Here is a 20743-nt window from a genome sequence, read left to right on the forward strand (position 1 = left end):
GAACAGAGTATGAAATTATAAAACTGAGAGATCAAAGAATGTAATTGTGATGGACATGAATTTTACGCGCTGCTAAAGGTTACGTCACAGAACAAGCGAATATGTTCAAACAAAAGAATTTTTTAAATATTTTAAAAACACATTAAAAAAAAGTACACCTATTTTAAAATGTGGGCAAAATGTATGTGCTCACAATTTATTTGATTTTGACTTAAGCGTTTCCAAACATCCTTACTTACCAGACGCAATTATTTTTGAGATTTATCCTAAAATAGCAATGCAGCGTGACCAGACAAGAAACATTTGGAACAGACTTCGTAAAATGATTAATATCCTCAACTATAAGTTATTGAACTCTACTTTTGATTTTAATCTTTTTAACTAAATATAATTGATATCTGTGAATCTCAAATATTTAGAAAATGGTGTTAATTTTGCTTAGCAATTTTTTATTTAAAATTTGTAGTTTTGGACAGGTGCGTGACAAGACATTATGCGTACTTTTTCTTGTTTATATTTTCTAAACAAATTCCTTTGAAATTTGGAAACTTTACTATATTGTGCTTTGCAATAAGTACTTTACTGAGATCATTTTAGAAAAAAATTATTATTCGACGCAAAAGTGGAAAATGATTGGGACTTTAATTGTTTAACTTTTTGGCTATTACGCATAAAAGCATGTCATATAATGTTGATTCAATTTCGAGATCAAATTAACCAACTGACATTTACTACGTATTCTTCTGCTCGAGAAGACTGAAAGTCTATAAAACGTGTATTGAGCCTTTTTATAACTATCGACATGCGCTTTTTGCAGTAGTGTGGTGAGTATACCTAAGTGGCAATGGAAAATGTAGCATACATTATCGGCAAAATAGCTAAGACTAATACAGACATTCGACACATTGGTCGTAAATCGGAAAAACTTATTTATAGACTCCATAATTTTGCCTATTAAGCCCTCTTAAGCGATTGAATATCAAAAACCATAACTCATTCATATTAATTCGCGCTTCGAAGACTAGAGAAGAACTTGGCACGAGAGTACATCTATTTTATATACTTTTACAGGCACGTTTAGGAGCGTAACATCGTTCCGCTTGGAACTTTATAGTATCGTTAGAGGATATAAGTGACAAGCTGTTTCTTGCAGGCTTATCGACGATCTCTCGTCCTACACACGAAAGTTCTTTTTTATAAACAAAGAATAGTCTTTATAATGATAAAGAAAAGTTTCCTCAATTTCAACATATTTCAAGCTTAAAAAAACACCATAAGGGAATCCCCAAAGTGTCTGAACCCATGGGAAATAGCGTGGGTTTTCACGAAAATAGGGAATTAAATGCTTTTAAATCAAATTTGTATATGAAACACTTTCAATTTCACAGATTTCATGTCAAAACCAGGGGCTAGTCACTCAAGAATCAGGGAGTCAGGCTAACAATGACTGCCACCATCGCGCGTTACTCGAAACAGATCTCCCGAATGTTCCCGACAGAGTTACGAATCTTTCCAACGGAGATTTCGCCGAACCGGCCGGCTAGAGCGAGGCCGAGGCCCTTCTGTTTTTTTTTTCACAAATGACTAAGCACCGCCACCCCTCTTGCCCCGCGGCTCCACGCATTCGAAACCGCCAGGTGGGCACAATTCTCGAAACACACAAATCATGTTTATGGAAATCCAAGTTCCAGTGTGGTTGAATTTTCAACCGAAATTCAATCAATGAAATAAATTAAATAATTGAACTATCAAGCAAAACAGACTAATTGTAATAAAAAAACGTTGAACCTCTAACCAGAAAAGAAAAAAGTTTCACCAAATAATTGAATCCTCAACCGTAAAGATGATTTTTTAAGGTATAAAGTTATTACTCTCTCCCATAATGTTCTACCAATAAGGACGAGTTTCGAAGAAAATGCATCAGTCTCCAACAAATTTGTGGAATTTTAAGCCCAGAAGCAAGAATTATCTACTAATTAAACTTTCATAAATATAGTTTAATTTTTAACTAAATATTAAAAATTTCAACCAAAAATGTGAATTTTTTACAAAACAGAACGAATTTGAATGTTTAATATTTGATTTTGAATATTTAATATTTGATCTCCAAACATACATTTCCCACCAAAAGGTAGAATTTTTCAACAAAAAGGATTGAAAATCAAACGAAAGCAGTTACATTTTCAAGCCACAAAAACGAATTTTTTATAATACATTTGAATGAAATGAAAAGAAAAAACGAATTTTCAACCAAATAGTTGAAGCCTCAACCAAATAGATGAATTTTCAACTAAAAAAGGTATTTTTCAGTTAAAAACATTAATTTTTTACAAAAATAATTAACTAAACCCAATAAGCAGTCACCGATTTAAAAAATTTGACTTTTTAGCTAAAAAAATAACTCTTTTACTGAAAATCGATCTTTTTTGCGGGAAAATTAATCGTTTTTTAAATAAAAATTCAGTATGTTGCAACTTTAAATCTTAAGCGTTTTTATATTCAATTCAATGTGGTAAGTAATACATTAATTTTATTTAAATGTAATCATTTCCCTATTTTCTAACAAAATAGAAAGGACCGTGTCCTCAATCAGTGAACCTCAACAGATCTCAATCCATTTACACTGCCAGAAAATCATGATATCTTTATAATAGATTTGGAAGGTAGACAAAGCTTTGATCATTTTCCCTGAGGAAGGATTGATCGGAAGTACATTGTACGACGACTGTAATTTCGTGATGACGCTGATTGGGGTTTGATGGAACATGCGAACACGAGGGATCCCAGACACCGGATCACAAATTTGCATATTGTTAGTAAATCATAATTATTATTGGCACAGCGCGAGATATATGCGTATCGATAGAAAGCCTTGTAGCTAACCTAGCACGCTCATATTTTTTATATATTTTTTTCGGTAAATTAATAAATTATCCATTTAATATGATCCCGAACATTAATGTCCGTTTGTTAGAGACTGCCGATAATGATTTGATACACGGAAGCTCAACTTTCTCCATACACAGCTTCAAGTTTTCTACCGTTTGATAAATAGTTTTGGAAAAAACTGAGTTGCTTGAAATTGTTGCCAAGAAGAGTAAAGTTCATGGCATCGTGAAAGTTACGACGTTAATTAGTGGGCGTTAACGATTTGTATAAATCACTATCTTCATGTCAAGTACAGAATTAAAGGGACACATTTTTATTTCACATTTTTTCTCTTTCGAGTACATGCAGCATTTCCGGTATGTTAGGGAGGTTGAAAATGTCACTAAAAGAGCGAAAGTTTTTAATTTTTACTGTGTGATTGTATGGACTCTCAAAAATAAAATTTGCAGAAATTGTTAATATAAGTTGTTGGCTTTAGGGTCAAGTTAATTGGAACCAATTAAGTTCTCTCAAACGTGCCGAAACCTTTGAAACAACTTCATTGGTTCCGTGCACCTGAAACTAAAACCAAGAACTTACAAAAATAATGTATACATTTTTAATTTTTGTTTCATCACAAAGCTTCAATATTTAGTAGTGGTATTACGTGATATAAATGGTGGTGGTGTACGTCAGGGAAAACCTGGAAATCAGGAAAAAAATCAGGGAATTTCGATAAGTGAATCTTTCAATGAAAATGAAAAAAAAAAATTTAGGCAGGATCATCGACCTAATAACTAAAAGCCGGTTTATTAACTTCATAATAAACTAATTTGAGAAGGGATGACCGCAAAAAATTATTTTTCTCTATTCGGAAAAATTCTTACACAATTAATTAAAACGTTCGAAGAGAGGTTAAGTTTGAGACTTTTTTTCAAACTTGTTTTATTTAGTTTATAAAACCTGTTATGTTAAAAACGTTGCAACATGAAGATTATGGTCTTTGAATATGAATGGTCAGAGAAAATGAGAAATTGGTTAAGGAAAAGTTAAGAAATTCTGAAATTAAATTTTGCGGCCAGCCTGATATAAGAAGCTTCCTCCTAACATATTTTTGGTTAAAAATGTTATTATTTAATTAAAAATTCAATAAGTTTGTAAAAAATTGATCCTTTTTGTTTAAAAATATTATTGTGAAAAATTCATCTTTTTGTGTTTAAAATTAAACTATTTCGGTAGAAAATTGACTTTTTTATTGAATATTCATATTTTGGTAATTAAAATTCAACTAAAGCCTTTTTTGGTGAAAAATTCAACAAGTTTTCTGAAATTGTGTCTTTTAGTTTGAAAATTCATCTTGTTCGGTAGGAATTTCATCTTTTTTTGTTTAAAGTGGTACTGTTTCGTTGAAAGTTGATCTTTTTTCGTTTGGAATTCAACAATTTAGTTCAAAGTTCATCTATTTGATTGGAAAGTCGTTTTTTTCAAAGTGCATTATTTAAACTAAATATTTAACTATTACGGTTAAAGATTTCTCATTATAGTTGAAAATTTATCTCTTTAGTAGAACGTTTAACTATTTTTCTGAAATTTAATTTTTTCATTTGAAAATACAACTACTTGGGTAAAAGTTGAACTGTTTTATTAAATTTTTTTGTGTTTGGCAGTCCATCTCTTTGGTGGAATATTGAAGTAATTTGTTAAAATTTTATTTATTTCGATTTAAAATTAATTTTTTAATTAAAAATGTAACTTTTCTATTTTTGGGTGAAAATTGATCTTTTTAGTTAAACATTCAATTATTTGTTTGTAAATTTGTCTTTTTTTTGTAGAAAACTATTCATCTTCTTTAAAATTATCTCTTTTTGTTAAAAATGCAACTTTTCAATTAAAAAGTAACTTTTTTATTAAAAGGTCGTCTTTTGGTAGTAAAGATAACTGATTTGTTGCAAATTCAACTGTTTTGTAAAAAAATTCATCTTTTTGCTTCAAAATGTATCTTTTTTTTGTTTTGAAATTGAACTAGTCTGTCAGAAATAAATTATTTGGTTGCAGGTTGATTTTTTTAGTTTTAAATTCACCACTTTGGTGGACAATTTGACTACTTTTTTGAAATTTCGTTTTTTTTTGTTGAAAACTTTTTTTAACTTAAAATTTAACTGTCCTCTTTTTGGTCGAAAATAAATCTTTTTAGGTTTAAACTTCAACAATTTGATTAAAAATTCATTTATTTTCTTAAAGTTTAACTATTTTGTTAAAAATTCATCTTTTTTGGTCTAAAATTCCACTGTTAAAAATTTAATGTTAAACATGTTACAGAATAAAAAATAGGCCAGGAAAAAACCAGGAAATCTAAAAAATGAAGTTTTGCGGTCACCTTGATATTGGTATAAATTAAAATCCGATACCTTTTAATTTAAAAAGAACAGTTGTTAAAATAAATTTACAATTTCCGCTTTCACCAACAAATTTATACAAAAATAATACACCTCTGACCTAAAGAAAAGTTAAAATTGTGTGAAGATAAAAATATCTATGGATAATTGTGTTATTATTTTATTAACTAGAATCATATAGAAGCGTCAAAATACATATGTAGTAAGCGTAGATGCAGGTGTAAGAAAAATATTGTTTAAAATATCTGGTTTTGAAACTTATCCATGTAACAAGGTATATTCGAAGAGATGTTGCGATACGAATGTACCGGCACTGCAAGGTCTAGGTTTACAATGAGGTTACTTAATGCATGAGGTTCTACTATACCCAACGCAATGGTGTAACAAGACTTGTATAATGAACGTGAATTATATATCTATCCACGTGGATCTTTTCCGTATAGGATATGTGCACATGAACTTCAGAAAACACTCATCGAAAAGTAACAGAACTAAACATGCCTTCTATTTATGGATTTCTACTATACTCAAGGTTTAAAGAATCATTTATTTTTATAAATTTAGTACAAAAGTCCCGTTTTGTTGTATTTCTTCAGTATCATACACTCAATTCCTAACATAAGAACGTTTTTGGGCATGGCTGGCAGTGGCCAGTTGAGTGTAATACAAAATGTAATATTTATTTTTGAAATAGTAACTGAGGGTCCGGATCAAAGAATCGGTTATATAATTATTAAAAATGTCGCACTCATTGTTGTTGGCCACCTGATTGGTTGCATACTGCATGCATATGACTTCGAGTAAATGTTTTCAGTTTTTTCTTTTACATTTTCTCGATTTTTTTAAATCGCAATTTCTAAAAGATTAATTTTAATTCTAAAAATTTATTTATAAAGGAGAAAAATTAAACTCTAAACGATTCTTTAATGTTAAAAGCAAAAATATTCTGTCCTTAACGTTTTTACCAAATGTTTCATTAATTACACAAGGATCCTTTTTATAACCCCTTGGCAATATTAGATAAGGCTACATGTATTAATCGATTGATAAAGATTAAGAATTGTTTGCACCATCAATTTATAAAATTAAAATTTCCAAACATGTAATTATATTTAACGGCAAGAATTATTTTTGAATATTTTTTAACATTGTTGATGTAAGAGAACATTTTAGTTTTAATTGTTTCTTAATATAAGGGAATACTTTTCTTCTTAACTTTTTTCTACCATAATATAATTTGTCAACTTTTTTTCACATTCAAAGACAAGATAAAATTAAATTCTGGAAAAAAGCTTAGAATATATTATTTTACGAAATGTATAAACTGTAGGTAATGATAACAAAATTTAAGTAATCGGTAACCAAAAAATTACAGGTGCCGACAAGTTATAAACAGAATTGATATTTTTTAAAGATTTTAAAATAAAATTTTGAAGGTTTCAAGATAAAAAGACTTTTTTAATATTGCAGGGAAAATGTAAATTTTTGAAAATTTTAAATTAAAAATCTAAAATCTTTTTAAGAATTTTGAAAGTTTTCAAGAAAAAAAAAGTTCTCAAGATTTATCGTAAAAATTTGTATGATTTTTGATCTTGAAACGTTTATTTCTTTCTTTTTTTTTTAGTTTCCAGGATTTTTTCTACATTTTAGGCAAAATTTGTATCATTTTCATTTTAAAGTCATTCTTGAATATTGACAGTTTAAAAGATATTTAGGATTTTTTTTAATTTTTAAGAGGTTAAAATTGTTTTAAAAGTTCGAAAGATTTCCAAACATATATAAAATATTTTTAAAGACGCTTTTTCGACAGATCTAAAATTTTCAAAAAAATAAATCATAAATCATTCGAAATTTTTATTTTGTATTTAAAATTATTTTTTCCTTTAAATTAAAATTTGCTTACATTTCATTTATTCTAGAGTGAAAAATGTTTCTTGGTACCAAATTCAACCATTTTGTTGAAAATTGGGCATTTTGGATTGAAAATTCATCTTTTTGCTAGAATTTTCATCTTTTTTAAATTAAAATTACAAATGTTTGGTTTCAAATTAAAATCTTTTTTTGGCTGAGGATTCACTCTTTTGTTGAAAATTCGTCTTTTTGAATAAATTCAAATCTTTTTGATTTAAAATGTAAATTTGGTTGTAAGTTGAACTACTCCGTTAATTTTTTTTGGGTTTTTGAAAATTCATCGTTTTAATTGAAACTCCGCTGTTTCTTGTCGAAAATTCATCTCTTTTGGAAAATATCTAACCATCATTTCCCTGATGTTTATTTAAGCAACACATTCGTTAATCAACGCTGCTTCTACAGAGTTTTCGTATTAATCTCTCTAGCAATCACCCTAGGCGAAGAGCTTTAAAAAGTCAATATGTCTCATAGGTCAGACAATCATACGCAAACTGGCTAATAATCCCACAGTCAGATCCATACACTTTACTCTCATCACATCCACTTGGTAAGATAAAATAAAAAAATATTAGGGCATCAGTGAAAATGTTATTAAATGAGACAACATATCTTTCTGCAATAAATACTATCCTTAACAAGAAACACGTGTCCTAACTGTTAAGTCCATAGATTCCCAGTGACACTAATACACCTCATTTCTGTGGGCAATCAAATTCGAAGGATTCTGTGATCCGTTGTCAATCCCGTTGATCTTATTGAAATTGGTGTTGTGATGTGTGGGCGCTATATGAGGGCGTTTATTTTATATCGCTCTATCATGTATGTTGCGACACGAACTGCAGGATTATACAATTAGTGACTCGGAATGATAACTGTCTCGTAATTCAGGCCCACGTAATGCCTGTCAAGAACTGACAGGGATCGGGCATCAACATGTTTTATTTCTTTTATAATATATACTTCTCGCCTTTTCCTAGAGGCGCCTCTTCATACAGGATGCATTTTATCGAGATTATCGAGATTATCGATTTAAAAATAGAACTGGTCCTGAACGACGTGTGAAAAAGGATCACATCACAAGTTCTCGTTAAGAAGCTTGAATAATCTCCATATGTTCAATAGACCTGATATAACTTGAGATTGATAGAAAATTTAATCCTACTATTATGTAACAATTTTCTTTTTTTTTTAAATTAAAATGTACCCAATATCATTAAAGTTTATCTCAGTAGATCTAATATTAAAATTATTTTTTGCAAGGTTTTTATCTTTGTGATGGTGGTTTAATGGTCTCAAAAAAACAATTTTTCGGAAAAAGACATTATTCTTGTATTGAAAATTGTATTATTTAATAGAAAAATTAACTTATCTGTTGAAAATTCATATTTTCAGTCTCAAAATTCAACTGTTTTGTAGAAATATCATCTTTTCGGCATGAAAATTTACCATTTTTTTCTTAATTTATCTTTTTGGTTGAAAATGCATTTCTTTAGTTGAACATTTAACCATCAGGTCGAAAATCGATTTTTTCAGTTGGAATTGATTTTTTTAGTTGAAAATATAACTATAACATCTTTTGTTCAAAATTTACTTTTTTTAGTTTATCATTCATGTATTTTGTTAAAAATTAATCTTGTTTGTCCAAAATGTAACTATTTGGTTAAAAATTAATTTTTTTGATTGAAGATTCATTATTTTAGCTGAAAGTTTATTTTCTAGGCTTAAAATTAATTTCTTTGCTTGTAAATTTAACTACTATTTTGTGAAAAATTCTTTTTTTTAATTAAAAAATAATTTTTTGTCTGAAAATTTATTTATTGCTTATTTTGCAAATCCATATTTTTTGTTAAGAAATAAATTATTATATTGTAAAGTAATGTATTTGGTTAAAAACTCATCTTTTTGGTACGAAATTAATCTTCTTGTTGAAAAGTTAAACTTTTTCGTAGAGAATTCTTTCTTTTTACTGAAAAAGTACTACTGAGTTGAAAGTAAAACTACATATTTCATAAAAAATGTATTTATTTATATTTATCTCTTGTAGTTGAAAATTCGTCTTTTTGGTAAAAAATTAATTTTCTGAATTGAAAAAATTAATTTCTTTGTTTGAAAATAGAACTCGTCTGAAGCAAATTTGTTTTTTATTGGAAAATTATTTTTTTATTGAATATTTAACTATTCCATTTTTTGTTAAAAATTTATCTTTTATAATAGTTGGAAAGTTCACTATTTGGTTGAAATTTTTCTTTTTTAGAAATTTATTCTTTTTGGTTGAAAATAAATTTTGAACTGATAGTTTAACTGTTCTATTTTAATTTGAAAATTTGACTTTTTTAGTCAAAAATCCTACTATTCGATTAAAAATTCATATATTAGGTTGAAAGTTTTCGTAGCGTCGGTTGAAAATAAATTTATAACTAAAAATTAATCTATTCTGTTTGAGGTTTAAAATTTGTCTTTTTATTTAAAAATTCAACTATTTGGTTTAAAATCTATGTATTTTGTTAAAAAATCATATTTCTTTGTAGGATTTAAAATTCTTTAGTAAAAATGTTTCTTATCAAATTCTTTCAATCTGTACATTATTGATCCTAGGTTTAAGGTTGTATTTATAGTTGAAAGAAAAATTTATAACTGTAAGCGAAAATAAAAAATTGGCCAAGGAAAATAAGGGAATTTCTAAACTTGAACTGTCTTAATTTTCAATCTCAAAATTTTAGTACAGATATGATTACACAAGAGAGGTGTTTCTTATCATGAGGTATAACTTGAAGGGCTTGATAGAGTGCTGATGAATAGCAGTATCACAACTGGTTTCACTTACTCGAACAGTAAAGTTTAGAGTGGCTACAATTTCGCGTATCACAAAGCAAATCGTCCGATATTGAAATTGAAATAATTCAGAAGGAATGGCCTCCTCTGGAGGTAGGAAGTGTAGATTTAACGATTACTCTTTACTCTGTGCCACTGAGCATCGGCAGTGTGATTACTGTACATTTGCGGGTGCAAGGGTGAGAGGGTAATGCTAGAGCTAGACTAGAGGAACGGGAGCCGCGTGAGAAACACAGTACACGTCGGTGAACCACCCACGTGTCATAACTTAATGTCAGATGCAAAATGCAAAATGCGCGTATATCCTTCCTAGAAGGATCGCTTCGCAAATGTCATCGATTCGCCGAGTCGCTAGATTTTATCTACACTTGACGGAAGTTATAGTAACCCACTGAACGTGGGAATCGACCAACTACCAGTAACGTTTATTCTCCATGATTCGATTTATGTATTCCAGTTTCAAATTGGACGACATCTAACAATGCTGCCCTTCATTTTGCACAACTTAAATCTGAAAGAAACAATGCGAATTTATTTTATAAGAAAAAAAGGAACAATAGGGGGTACCGGGGCAAGAGGAACACACGGAGCCAAATAAGACACTGAATTTTTCTAAAAATATGTGGTGTTTGTTACTTTTTTTTTAAAGAAACAACAGAAATAATGGTATTAAATTTCTTGAAAACAAAAGAAAAAATACAATAAAGTAAATAAATGAAGAATGACAGTTATTTAAACCTCCTAACGATTATATGTTGAGTTAACTGCTTTATTATTTGGTTATAAATCCAAAAATTTTGGTTGAGTCATCCTTTTTTGTTGAACATTCAACTGTTTTATTGAAAATTTGACTATGTTCGTTAAAAATGCACTTTTTCGTTAAAATTAATTTTACCGTTCAAACTCCATAATTTGACGTTGAAAAATTAATGGAAATCTTTTTTGTAAGAAAATTCAACTTTTTTGTTGAAAAATCGAGTTTTTGGTATAAAAGTTAATTTCCTTTGATTGAAATTTCATATTTTTTGGTTAAAAATGCAGCTGTTTGTTTGAAAATTCCTCCTTCTGAGTTGAAAGTTCAACTATTTTCGTGGAAAATTAATTTTTTTGTTGAAATTTCATATTTTGGTGCTGAAAATTCAACTGAAATCTTTTTTGGTTGAAAATTTAACTATTTTTTGGAACATTCATCTTTTCGGCTTAAAAATTCATTTCCTTTGATCGGAATTTTTTTCTTTTTAATGCAACTGTTTGAAAATTTATTTTCTTTCTCGAGGATTAAAGTATTTTCTTCAAAAATTCACCTTTGTTGAAGGTTGAACTATTATGTTGGAGATGCATCTTTTTAATTGATTTTTAAAAATTGAAAAATAATTGTTTTTAAGGAAAATTTAACTATTCCATTTTTGGCTGAATGTCGAATTTAAACAAAAATTTTTAATATAATAAATTTGGGAAAACTTGAACCCCTTTGTTAAAAATTTATGTTTTTGCTGAAGGATTCTTCCAATTGTTCGAAAATTATACTATTTTTTTACAAATTTCAAAAGTTTTTATTTTTGGTTGAAAATTCCATTTTTTAAAAGAAAATTCCACTTTTTTCGTATAAAATTAATCTTCTTGGTGAATATTTCCTGTTTTTTAAATGCCAGTGTTTGGTAGGAAATGAACTATTTTATTAAAATTATATATTTTTGGTTAAAAAATTTAACTTTGTTACAGAAAATTGGTCTTTTGGCTTGAAAGTTCAACAATATTGATAAACTGTATTTACTTTCTTGAATGAAAAATCTTTCAAATTACATATTTCTCCAAAATTATACTAAGCTTCTTAATTTTTTATTATTTTATTTGTAAAGGTTCTATTTTTTAATCTTATTGAATATTTAAAAATGGAAATTTTTAAATTTATTTTTAAACTTAATTGCTCAATTTCTGCTTTAACACTTTTAGTAAATATATTATTAACTATAAGCCTTAAATTTGAAATATAAGGATGTGAAAAAGTACACAATTTTTCTATATTTGGAATAAGTAACTGATAAGTAAAGCAAATATAAAAAAAAAATATTTGAATTGGAACCACCTTAGGTTTAAAAATAGGATTTAATATTATACAATACTTTAAATTAGAATCTTAAACATGTAACGAGTTTAAAATTTAACTTCTTCCATATCGTATAATAATTTCATGTAATATCAATTTATATCGACCCCATAAACGAAAAATCTGAACATTTTATTTAATACAATTTATTCTTCTATTCCCCCCGCCCCCTATTTTAGTGAAAATATCCTAAATCCTCTTTTTAAATCAAATTTCGCCCTTTCAATACTGTAATTATTATATTACATTATTTAGTAAATTACGATTCTTTTTTTTTTGTTACAGCTCCGACCAAACGAAAGATGGTTTTACCATTCTCCTCCTGGGAAAACCTAATGAAAATGTGGAACTCCTAGATCAAGCCCTGTTTCTAGTACAGGTAAATTTTCCATCTAAGAAGCTTTTCTTATTGAAGAATTACAAGTTCAAAAATTGTTTAAATATTTCAAAAGTTCCTGGAAAAAATTTGCAATCTCTATCAAACAGTCTCAAATACCTAGAAATTCGGGAACAGCAGTGGTTCTTATTTCGAATCGTTTCTTTCAAAATTCGATGACTATTATTCAGGGGGAACATTTCTTAAGAGAATATTTCAATATAATTTTTTAAGAATGTTTTAGAATAATATAAGTGTTTTTTCAGGCCAAAGTCAATGTACCTCAGGTCCTTCTTCTGCAACCAACTGAAGGAGCGGCCACCCCTTTCCCACGCAGTCAAATAAAGGTAATATATACCCCTGAGCCAAACTCAAAGTTTTAATTTTCAAATAAGCCTCTCAAGACCAGGAAATAAATTTCGAAGCCTGCATCCAGTAAAGAAGGTTTGTCGCAGTTGAAAAGCGTTCTCAGATCGATTAACCCCTTCGTGGAGTTTGTTTTCTGCCTCGAGCCTTGTTGTGGCTGCGGGCTTTGTGAAACGTAACGCAATTGTGACGGCAATAAAGTGCCTATTTGGTATTTAGCGCGGAGTAATTCAACTCGATTTGCTCTCCGCGGGTTCTAAAGTCTCCCCCTTATTCCTAAGGCCTTAAATAGCTTTAGCCCTGGTGTCTTGGCAGGCGTTCCCCTGCCATTTAATTCACAACGTGGCTGTCGTCTATGTCTCGTCTCGTAATTGAAGGGAACCAAACGCAATTCCCTTGTTTCTTTCTCTATTTTCAGACAATCGTCCTGGACCAATCGACCCTGGACAAATACATCCCCAGGCGAGAAACGAATTACAGTCATGCTCAATGGGTAGCCTTCTACAAGGTAATCTCCTTTGTCTAATCTCATTGCACAATTTCATCCTCTCCTTTCTTTTTCGGATCAAGTTCAAGTCTGTAATCTATCCCGAAACAACTACTTACCTTTTCCTGATCCAAATCGGTCTTACTTGTGTAAAAAATGCATCCTGAATATCGTAAATTGGGGCTGAGCGGCCTACCCTTAATTCTGTTTTTATGACGCGACATTGATTTTTCTAGGTTTTAGAAATGAAGTTTTAAAGTTGTTAGTTGCAAGCCTCTATCATTTTTACCTAGAAGAAGCAGTTTATGGTACGTTATAAATACTTAAAAACGTTTTTTTTTAAATTAAATTTTTATCTGAAAAAATATCTACTCACTTTCTTCCACTGGGGGAAAAAAATGTAATAAAATTTTTAAAAATTTATTTTGCCTCTATTCAGAAAAGACACTTAAGTATTTTTCTGTTATTTGAAAAGTTAACTTGATCGATAGTATTGATTTCTACTTTCACAGATTTTGAAATGATACCTACAATGTTCGATGGTAACTGGCTCTGATGACAATAGATTCCTTTACATTTAAAAACCGAAAAGAGTGTTATACGGTATCACTGAAAAGGTCTAATAAAAGGAAATAATAATTTTCTCATTTTAACCATTGACAGGCTGGCTGCAGGTCAGGGATTTTGGAAAAATAACAAAAGTTTGGAAATTTTTTTATGTAACAATGTAAGTAACACAGTTACTTTTTAAAGATAAAGCCAGCAGATCAACTTTTTTTAATAAACATACCACTCAATTTTCATGAATTCATTTGAAATATTTTTGGGTATTTGGTGAATTTCCTAACACTTTTAACAGCTTTTAATCATTTTAAGGGATCTTAAAGATTTTAAAGTATTTTAAAAAATCCCAAGGGATTTCCAATGGATTTAAAAAGTTTCAAGAGACTTAAACATATTTCAAAGGTTTTTCAATATTTTAGGGTATTTAAAAATATTCCAAAGAATATACAATAGGTGAAAATAATTATTTGAAAATATTTCAAAGGATTTTAAAGATTTTAGGATATTTAAAAAATGCAAATTTATTTATTATTTATTTATTTATTTTGAAAAATCATAAGCCCAAAAGTCAGTGGCTATAACAGATGAGCATATAGCAATATTGCCAATACGTGGACCAATAACAGGGCTACCTTATAAAATTACTAAGATAGTTCTTAAATGGTATATTTTTAGACAGTCGAATTATATAATCAGTAATTAGAAATAATAACGTCGATTTTTCTATATAAAAAAAATGTTATGTAGAAGTCTGGAATACGCAGCTTAGTTATGATACTTTTTATTGCGCAGTAGCATTAATGTAGTCGCTTACATTTTTTATAAATGTCAAAAGAGAATCGTTGAATAAGCCAGTATGCTTATATTTCTTCTGTAGGAGATTAAATTGAGTAGGTAGTGAGAAAGCAGGAGAATTCATTTCCCAATTAGAGTTTGGCATCAGAAGATAAAATAATGGTTGTCCTCCTTGGATAGTCGCTCTGGTTTCGCGACCAGGTGCATTCAATGGCAGCAACGAGAGGATGTATGGACACTCGATTAGATTATGCACTACCTTGAATAAAAATAATAAAGATGCGAATGTCCTTTTCTCCAGTGTCCATATACCAAATCTCCGTACCAGTTGCTCATAGTCTGAACCTGGTGGCGGAACACTCCGCTTGTATTCTAGGAATTTAAAGAATCTCTTTTGACATTTTTCAATCATAGTCACATATTTTTGATATTGTGGAGACCATACAATGGAAGCATATTCAATTTTCAAGAGTTTAAAAAAATTCCAAGGGATTTCAAAAGCTTTCAAATGATTTGAAATATGTTCGATTATTTCTAAAATTCCGAAGAAATTTCAATTATTTAAAGGGATTTTAAAGGACTCTTTTTAGGGTACTTTTAAAACATAAAAGGAATTTCCAAAGGCTTTAAAAAGTGTCATCATACTCCTGGACGGTAGTCGAGCCAAGTTTTAGCTATAATCTAGCATTTTGCAGGAGGAGGAGGAGGAGGAGGCCGAGGAGATTTTAAGATTCATTATTCATGATTTGCAAATTTTTATCATTGTGCTATTATGTTTTGCTAGTATTTGAAGTTGAATCTAGAAAATTGGCAAAAATAAAAAAAAATTAACTTGGTTTTTATCACTCATTCACTCAGTATCAAATTATCAAAAATAGTTCAAATAAGAGTTATTTGACGCTGAATTTAATAGCCTTTCCAACTCTTATTCAGAAATTATTCTATCCTATTCAGTTTTAAAGATACCTCGCGTGAAGTGAGTGCGTGTTTTTAGTCGGTAGAATTTTAAGTGTCCTCGTACGCCTGAATGGTACTGCAGTTGAGCCAGGTTTTAGCGATAATCCAGCAATTTCCAGGAGGAGGAGAAGGAGATTTTTAGATTTGTTATTAGGAAATTAAAAATTAGTAATAAGAAATTAGCTCGGTTTTTCTTACTCATTTCCTCGTACTCCGGGACGGTACTATTGTTTAGCCAAGTTCAGCGATAATGCAACGTTTTCCAGTTCGAGGAGGAGAAGGAGGAGGGGGAGATTTCTAGGATCATGTTTCATGCCTTTCAATTTTTTACAATTATTTTCCTAGACTTTTTCAGAAGTTTAATCTAGAAAATTAGCAAAATTCAGACATTAGCTCAGTTTTTCTTACTCATTAACTCAGTCTCGATTTATCCAAAATACTTCAAATAGGCTCATTTGACTCATGTTTTCAATCGCTACTATTTTAACCCTCTGATAGAGATACAAACTATTTAAAATACATATTTTTTAACTTTTCAGGGGTGAAATAAAATCTCTAGAATGCCATGAATACATCTGTATAAGTATGGTATTGATATTTTAATTAGGCTAAAGATAGTAAAATTTTAAACAATACAAATTTACAAAAATGATCGAAAATTATCGAATATGGTGAAAATCGCGTCTTCATCGTCTATTTCCTTAAAATTATGTCAAATTAAAAAAATCATAGTGATTAAAAAACTGTACAATTCTAACTGTAAGGTAGTCTTTTCAGTTTTTCTATCATAAAAAAGTATACTTATTTTTCAAATCTGAAGATTGTGAATATATACTCACAACGCGCTTCAAATGCTTGTAACATGCATAGATGCAGACCCAGGGCACCATCAGAGGGTTGAGTCAAGTTCTAGTGATAATCTAGCACTTTCCAGAAGGAGGAGGAGGAGGAGGAGATTCTTTATTTATGACTTTCAAATGTTTACCATGATTTTAGTAGATTGTGCCCGAAGTTGAAGTTGTATGTACAAAATTTGTAAAAATAAAAAGTTAGCCCTGTTTTTCTTACTCATTAAATCAGTCTTGATTTATCAAAAATACTTCAAATAAGGCTCATTTGATGCATGTTTTTAATAGATGGTTTTTTAGGTTCCCTTATTCTCCGAATTGTACTCTAGTTGAGCTAAGTTTAGCGATAATCTAGCTTTTTCCAAAGTTTAAGCAATAGCTCAGGACATATGTACACTGTAAAAAATTTTTTGGAAATTTTTCCGAAAATAGTCGGGCAGCTTAAAATCCAAATGGGCAGTAAATTTTTCCGAATACAGAGTCGGAAATATTGCCGAAATTTAGTTGGAAATTTTGCCCACTATTCAGTAGGAGAAATTTCCAATCTATTCGGAAAAATTTCCGAACGTTATGTTTTTAAGATATCCGACTATTTTCGGTAAAATTACCGAGGAAAAATTAGGAAATATTGCCGAAATTTAGTTGGAAATCTTGCCTACTCTTTGGTAGGAGAAATTTCCAATCTATTAGGAAAAATTTCCGATCGTTAGGTTTTGGAGATACCCGACTATTTTCGGAAAAATTACCGAGGAAAGAGTAGGAAATATTGCCGAAATTTAGTTGGAAATTTTGCCTACTGTTTCGTAGGAGAAAATTCCAATCCATTAGGAAAAGTTTCCGATCGTTAGGATTTTAAAATACCCGACTATTTTTGGAAAAATTACAAAGGATAGAGGAGGAAATATTAATAGAGAAATATGTCATCAACTGTAAGAAAAAGCTCTCTGACATGAAGAGTATTTGCTTTGACGTGAAGAAGTATAACCTAAATTCAAAAATATGTTTATTACATATAACTAAATATTACTTGGCTTTATAAACAATTTTTTTATTAAAAGAATTGATTCGTTGTTTCAAATAAACGTACCATAAATTGACGGAAATACTTCTTTAAAATAATGAATTATTACTTGAGAGGAATAAGTATTTTTTTGTACTAAGAAGCAACAATTGTATAAAACAATTAATAAAATAAGTAAATATGGATTGAAAATACGATAGTACTGTCTGTGGAAAATTAGTGATTTGTACCAAAGATGTGATGATTAATACAAAGAAAAATGTTTTCAAATTAAACAAACATGTTTGAAATACAAATAAATATTTATTGATATAACCAAGTTTCTGCTGAGTTTAGAAGTATTTAGAAAACAAATATTAAATGATTGCGAGTATTTTGTCTTTCAATATTAAAAGTCCTCAAATCAGAATGAATACATATATTACATTTTTAAACATCATATTAAAGTAAAAAATTTCTAACGCTGCGGGGTTTCGAAAACCTACATCTATACTAAAATCTATCGCCTAGCAGTCTGGAGTCTTAACCATTGCGCTATACCCACGAATTGAAACTCGATGAAAAATCATTTTCAATTCGTGGGTTTAACCCATTTCACTCGATGAAAAATCATTCTCATAAGCTACACCTCAAAACAGTTAAAACATGTAATTTTCCCCTTGTAGACTATTTTAACACTTTGTATAATGACAGGAAATGTAATTTTATGCATTTATTTAAATTCAAAAAACAATTTCAGTGCATCATATGAATCATCTCGTCGTTTAAATACTGTTTAATTCGAACTTAATGATGTTGGACTTTAACTTTTCCACTCTGGGGTCCTCTGCTATTTTCTGCTGCCTGCTCTTTTTCCCCCGCTTATGTCCCTTTTTCGGATTAATGTCCAAAAGCATTCTGGAACAAAAAAGTTTCTATTCAATTATTTGATAATCAGATACTTAAATGAGATGGTAAGCCAACATGTTCAAAAATAGAGGGCAAGCCCCCCCCCCCCCCAAGTTTCAATCTCCAGCGAAAGAAAATACGTATTTTTGTGTGTTGAAATTCGAATATTAACGGGTGCCATCGGGTACTTCAAAATCCAATTTAATTAACATGGGGAAATTAGATTTTCCGAACAATTCAACTAATGTTCCAGGGTTTCATAGAAAAGTACTACACTTTTTAATGATTGAAGGTGAGTGTCAGAAATAAAAGATATACAAATATACAAACAATGACAATTTGAATATTTACCATGACCTTTTAAACAATTTTCAATTGTTTAAAAAATTTGATTATTCAAACAATGATTTATTCCCAAAAAAGTAAAAAATAATCCTTTTTTTCTTATTGAAATGCAATATTTTGTCATTGTTTCGGGTACTACATTTTTCTAAAAAATTATCTAATTATTTAAACAATTATTTATTGTTGATTTTCAAAATTTCTAAAAATTGAGCTAGAGATGTCCACTTTTTCACATTCGTATTCTGTGCTAAAAGCTAACATAACCACACCACTGATTTGAACTTCACAGAGTGTCGGACAGCACAGTATTATAGGTCCTGCATTTAGTTGGTACATTGATGAAATAAAAAGTGCACTTACCTTCTAATTTCTCGAACGCAAGACGATTGTTCCGCTTTAACTGCTGCGCCTATTAATCCCTTAAATAATGTTGGCAGGTCCAAATAGTCACAAAATACACAAGAGATTACACGGAGACACAAGTTACAAAATGTGATGTTCACTGTATTGCACATGAACTAAAAGTGAAGCTTTCCCCTCGGACGCTCTGATACCGAGGTATCCTCATCCTCACACTCGTCCAAACTTGTACATCCCTACAATTTTTACAACCCTAACGATTAATTGCATTCCAGGTAAAGGTGACTCATGCCCGAGGACCGACAGCTTCTTGAAATTTTCACTTGATAGCCCAAAACCAAATCTGACTAAAAGGTGCTCGCCACTGAATCACCCGTCCCTTACAAACCCTTCTGCTGAAAGGAAAATTATCAGCTATCTATATTTTAAATTTTGCTGAACAATAATTTTGAATTCTGAATTTAAAAAATCTAGGAAGTCAGGATAATGAAAATTTCAAATATTATAGGAAAAATATATTTCGGAAAAAATGGAAAAAATGCCGAAAAAACAGAATAAATTTCCATTTTGGTGGAAAATTCCCAAAAATATATATAGGAAAAATTGGTGAAGCATTCGGAAAAATTTGCGAATTTGTAGAAAATATAAATGCTGTAATTTGAATTATAAAAATTCCAAAAAAAGTAAAAAAATCTCCATATTGGTGAAATAACTTCCAAAATTCTGTAGGAAAATTTAGACAAGGATTGGGGATAATTTCCAATTTTATAGGAAAAATGTATTTCCTAATATAAATTGGAAAAATGTCAAAAAAAGAATAAATTTCTATTTTGGTGGAATAATTTCCAAATTTTGTAGGAAAATTTAGACAAGAATTGGAGAATATTTCCAATTTTAAAGGGAAAATATATAGGAAAAATTGACGAGGCTTTCGGAAAAATTTCCAACTTTGTAGGAAATTTGAATCTTGTAATTTGAATGGAGAAATTTTTGAAAAAAAAGAATAAATTTCCATTTCGGTGGAATAATTTCCAAAAATATATAGGAAAAATTGGCCAGGCATTCGGAAAAATTTCCAAATTTGTAGGAAATGTGAATCTTGTAATTTGAATGGAAAAAATTCCGAAAAAAGTGAAAAACTTCCATATTGGTGGAATGATTTACAAAATTTGGTAGGAAAATTTAGACAAGAATTGGGAAAAATTTCCAGATTAATAGGAAAAGTATATTTCCTTATATAAATGGAAAAAATGCCGAAAGAACCGAATAACTTTCCATTTCGGCGGAATAATTTCCAAAAATATATAGGAAAAATTGGCCAAGCATTCGGAAAAACTTCAAAATTTGTAGGAAATGTAAATTTTGTAATTTGAATGGAAAGAATTCCGAAAAAAAGTGAAAAACTTCCATATTGGCGGAATAATTTCCAAATTTCTTTCGGAAAATTTTGACAAAAATTGGGGAAAATTTCCAGATTGATAGGAAAAGTATATTTCCTTATATAAATGGAAAAAATGCCAAAAAAAAAAAGAATAAATTTCCATTTTAGTGGAATAATTTCCAAAACTGTATAAGCAAAATTGGCCAAACATTGGGAAAAATTGCCAATTTTGTAGGAAATG

At 29.6% G+C, this 20743-nt stretch overlaps 1 protein-coding gene and 1 long non-coding RNA gene across 2 annotated transcripts in view; one reads left to right on the plus strand and one right to left on the minus strand.

The window, feature by feature from the left end:
- LOC117176535 overlaps positions 1-20743 on the minus strand; it is an 806951-nt gene that overhangs the window by 172467 nt on the left and 613741 nt on the right. The gene's annotated exons all lie outside the window — the stretch shown is intronic.
- Positions 12394-13365, plus strand: LOC117177551. The gene is made up of 3 exons (XR_004467707.1): positions 12394-12493; positions 12757-12837; positions 13275-13365. It is a non-coding gene; the product is annotated as an uncharacterized LOC117177551 (long non-coding RNA).

This window comes from Belonocnema kinseyi, chromosome 7 (assembly GCF_010883055.1).
Source record: "Belonocnema kinseyi isolate 2016_QV_RU_SX_M_011 chromosome 7, B_treatae_v1, whole genome shotgun sequence".
NCBI classification, from domain to species: Eukaryota; Metazoa; Arthropoda; class Insecta; order Hymenoptera; family Cynipidae; genus Belonocnema; species Belonocnema kinseyi.